A 5,000-nucleotide genomic window follows, 5' to 3' on the forward strand; every position below is an offset into this window, starting at 1 on the left:
TTCAGGCACGGCGGGCAGTGTTGGAATCGGCAGCGCCGACGAAATCGGCAAAGTCGGCAGAATCGGCAGCGCAGATTTTTCGACGAACATGGGCTGGACGCTGGACTGGCCGGGCCATGCAGGAAAATTCATCGAGGGGACACGCTGACGAAACAGCGCTGGTTCAGGCACGGCGGGCAGTGGTGGAATCGGCAGCGCCGACGAAATCGGCAAAGTCGGCAGAATCGGCAGCGGGTGCTGGCGATGGGTCTGGACGGGCTGGATAGTCCAAGGCTCGACGAGAAAGACTGCTGGTTTAGACACTGGGGCAGTGGCAGCCCGCGGGACAGTGTCGGCAGATTCGGCAGCGCAGATTTGTGCGGCTGCAGGTTCGTCGGGGAAAATCGGCAGCGCAGATTTTGCGACGAACATGGGCTGGGCGATGGACTGTCCAGGCCAGGCAGGAAAATTTGTCGAGGGGACACGCTGACGAAACAGCGCTGGTTCAGGCACGGCGGGCAGTGTTGGAATCGGCAGCGCCGACGAAATCGGCAAAGTCGGCAGAATCGGCAGCGCAGATTTTTCGACGAACACGGGCTGGACGGTGGACTGTCCAGGCCAGGCAGGAAAATTTGTCGAGGGGACACGCTGACGAAACAGCGCTGGTTCAGGCACGGCGGGCAGTGTTGGAATCGGCAGCGCCGACGAAATCGGCAAAGTCGGCAGAATCGGCAGCGCAGATTTTTCGACGAACATGGGCTGGACGCTGGACTGGCCGGGCCATGCAGGAAAATTCATCGAGGGGACACGCTGACGAAACAGCGCTGGTTCAGGCACGGCGGGCAGTGGTGGAATCGGCAGCGCCGACGAAATCGGCAAAGTCGGCAGAATCGGCAGCGGGTGCTGGCGATGGGTCTGGACGGGCTGGATAGTCCAAGGCTCGACGAGAAAGACTGCTGGTTTAGACACTGGGGCAGTGGCAGCCCGCGGGACAGTGTCGGCAGATTCGGCAGCGCAGATTTGTGCGGCTGCAGGTTCGTCGGGGAAAATCGGCAGCGCAGATTTTGCGACGAACATGGGCTGGGCGATGGACTGTCCAGGCCAGGCAGGAAAATTTGTCGAGGGGACACGCTGACGAAACAGCGCTGGTTCAGGCACGGCGGGCAGTGTTGGAATCGGCAGCGCCGACGAAATCGGCAAAGTCGGCAGAATCGGCAGCGCAGATTTTTCGACGAACACGGGCTGGACGGTGGACTGTCCAGGCCAGGCAGGAAAATTCGTCGAGGGGACACGCTGACGAAACAGCGCTGGTTCAGACACGGTGGGCGCAGTGTTGGAATCGGCAGCGCCGAGAAAATCGGCAAAGTCGGCAGAATCGGCAGCAGGTGCTGGCGATGAGTCAGGACGGACTGGATAGTCCAAGGCTCGATGAGAAAGACCGCTGGTTTAGACACTGGGGCAGTGGCAGCCCGCGGGGCAGTGTCGGCAGATTCGGCAGCAGTGTCTGCCGATTCGGCAGCGTTGGCTTGTTGGCGCGGGGGGCCGATTCGAGTGGGGACTTGGGCAGCGGGCAGTGAAAGCAAGAGTTTCCCCGATGCTGCCGGGAAAAACGCTCCCCGGGATGGCCGGGTGAGATGACCCGGCGGCCCGCGACGGGTCATTCAATTCCATGCCCCGTCAACATAACTCCCGATGTACTGTTTGCTTTTTCGGAAGAAGAGATCCATCCCCCCATCCTCGGCCAGCCAAAAACGCTCCAATTAATGGCCGGGTGAGATGACCCGGAGGCCCGCGACGCGTCATTCAAATCACTGCCCTATCGGCTACAACTGCTGATGGGTGGGATTAGAGGCCTGCCATGGTGGTGAGGGGCGGCGAGGACCGTGAAAGCTAGAGTTTTTCAGAGGCTGCCGGGAAAAAGGCCCCTCGGGTGGCGGGGTGCGAGGACCAGGCGCGTCATTCAATTCTCTTCCCTATCAACTTGGCTCCCGTTGGCGGGATTGGAGGCCTACTGTTTGTTACAGGGCTAAAATCGTCAGGGGAAGAGCTGACGAAACAATGCTGGTTTGGATGCAGGGGGTAGTGTTGGAATCGGCAGCGCGGACAAAATCGGCAAAGTCGACAAAAAAGACTGTTGGTCTGGACATCGGGGCAGCGGCAGCCATGCCGACAGGGGGGGAAATCGGCAGCACAGATTTGTGCAGCTGCAGGTTCGTCGGGGAAATCGGCAGCGCAGATTTTTCGATGAACATGGGCTGGAAGATGGACTGTCCAGGCCAGGCAGGGAAATTCGTCAAGGGGACACGCTGACGAAACAGCGCTGGTTCAGGCACGGCGGGCAGTGTTGGAATCGGCAGCGCCGACGAAATCGGCAAAGTCGGCAGAATCGGCAGCGGGTGCTGGCGATGAGTCTGGACGATTTATAGTCCAGGGCTTGATGGAAAAGACTGTTGGTCCAGACAATGGGGCAGTGGCAGCGCGGATTTGTGCAGCTGCAGGTTCGTCGGGGAAAATCGGCAGCGCAGATTTTTCGACGAACAGGGGCTGGGCGCTGGACTGGCCGGGCCAGGCAGGAAAATTCGTCAGGGGGGCACGCTGACGAAAACAGGGGCTGCGGAGTGGAAAATCGGCAGCGCAGATTTTTCGACGAACAGGGGCTGGACCGGCCGGGCCAGGCAGGAAAATTCGTCAGGGGGGCACGCTGACGAAAAGAGGGGCTGCCGCGTGGAAAATCGGCAGCGCAGATTTTTCGACGAACAGGGGCTGGACGCTGGACTGGGCCAGGCAGGAAAATTCGTCAGGGGGCACGCTGACGAAAAGAGGGGCTGCCGCGTGGAAAATCGGCAGCGCAGATTTTTCGACGAACATTCGTCAGGGGGGCACGCTGACGAAAAGAGGGGCTGCCGCGTGGAAAATCGGCAGCGCAGATTTTTCGACGAACATTCGTCAGGGGGGCACGCTGAGGAAAACAGGGGCTGCCGCGTGGAAAATCGGCAGCGCAGATTTTTCGACGAACAGGGGCTGGATGCTGGACCGGCCGGGCCAGGCAGGAAAATTCGTCAGGGGGGCACGCTGACGAAAAGAGGGGCTGCCGCGTGGAAAATCGGCAGCGCAGATTTTTCGACGAACAGGGGCTGGACTGGCCGGGCCAGGCAGGAAAATTCGTCAGGGGGGCACGCTGACGAAAAGAGGGGCTGCCGCGTGGAAAATCGGCAGCGCAGATTTTTCGACGAACAGGGGCTGGACGCTGGACTGGGCCAGGCAGGAAAATTCGTCAGGGGGGCACGCTGACGAAAACAGGGGCTGCCGCGTGGAATGGCAGCCTACACGCAGATGCGAATTCGGCAGCGCACGATGGCTTGAGCAGGTCATGGGTTCGACTTGGCGCGATCTGAAACCTGGACGAGGGACTGTCGACGCTGGACGAGCCAGCGCGGTGGCCTGTCGTGCCCCGTTCAGGGGGGGCCTGCCGCGGAGACAGCCCTCGCGGGCTCGACAGCGCAGGCCAGCGTCCCCGACGTCGCTGGCCGCGGCAGGCGAGCTGCCGGGGTTCCCGCATTCCTACAAGAAAACGTCGTGCTTTCCACATGAAACCAATCCAGTAAAATCAGCCATATTTTTATGAGGCTGCCCACTGAATTTGGGGTCATTCGGGCCGGTTCCTAGTTTTGCGGATTTACTCGATTTCTAATGGTAGGAAAATTAAAACAAATACTTCCCGACCTCGAAAAATTCTGGGAAAATTAATGAAGGTGGATTGGATTTTTGCCAACCTCTGTGCAAAATTTCAGCTCAAAATACCAAAGAAATGAATTTTTTAGAGGGGGGGTGACAGCTGGGACCTAGTAGTGTCTCCCCCTGCCAGAGCTGCAATGACACTTATTGCTCTTTAGGGAGCCACCAGGCCGGCGCCCCTCAAAGACCACACGCGCGCGCTGCGCCCCGCCCGCGTGGGCGCTGGGGCGCTGGGGCCTGAGGGCCTGGGGCCCTTGGGGGCCCTTGGGCGCTTGGGCGCGCGCGCGCGGCCCCCGCAGCCATGCCGCGCTGCGCGACGCGCGGACAGCCCCTGCTGGCTTGCTCTCTCGCCCGCGGGGGGGCTGCCTTCGGGCCCTGGCCCCCCGCGTTCTGGCCTGCCCCCTGCGTGGGAGAGGCTAGGCGCTGCAGGGGCCAGCCCGACGTCGCTGGCCGCGGCAGGCGACAGCCCGACATCGCTGGCCGCGGCAGGGGCCAGCCCGACGTCGCTGGCCGCGGCAGGCGACAGCCCCTGCTGGCTTGCTCTCTCGCCCGCGGGGGGGCTGCCTTCGGGCCCTGGCCCCCCGCGTTCTGGCCTGCCCCCCGCGTGGGAGAGGCTAGGCGCTGCAGGGGCCAGCCCGACGTCGCTGGCCGCGGCAGGCGACAGCCCCTGCTGGCTTGCTCTCTCGCCCGCGGGGGGGCTGCCTTCGGGCCCTGGCCCCCCGCGCTCTGGCCTGCCCCCCGCGTGGGAGAGGCTAGGCGCTGCAGGGGCCAGCCCGACGTCGCTGGCCGCGGCAGGCGAGCCGCCGGGGTTCCCGCATTCCTACAACAAAACGTCGTGCTTTCCACATGAAATCAATCCAGTAAAATCAGCCATATTTTTATGAGGCTGCCCACTGAATTTGGGGTCATTCCGAGCCGGTTCCTATTTTTTCCGATTTCCTCGATTTTTAATGGTAGGAAAATAAAAAAAAATACTTCCCGACCTCGAAAAATTCTGGAAAAATTAATAAAGTTGGATTGGATTTTTGCCAACCTCTGTGCAAAATTTCAGCTCAAAATACCAAGAAATGAATTTTTTAGAGGGGGGGTGACAGCTGGGACCTAGTAGTGTCTCCCCCTGCCAGAGCTTCAATGACACTTATTGCTCTTTAGGGGGGTGCCCCCTGACTGGCCATGGGGCGCGCTGGCCTGGCGCCCATAGGCCTGCCGCGGGGGATATGTGGGCTGTTGCTAAACTCGGACTAAGGTGGGGGGCCTCATGGCCCGAAGTATTGCCGGCATCGATG

The sequence above is a fragment of the Populus nigra genome, chromosome 2 (assembly GCF_951802175.1).
Source record: "Populus nigra chromosome 2, ddPopNigr1.1, whole genome shotgun sequence".
Classification (NCBI taxonomy): Eukaryota; Viridiplantae; Streptophyta; class Magnoliopsida; order Malpighiales; family Salicaceae; genus Populus; species Populus nigra.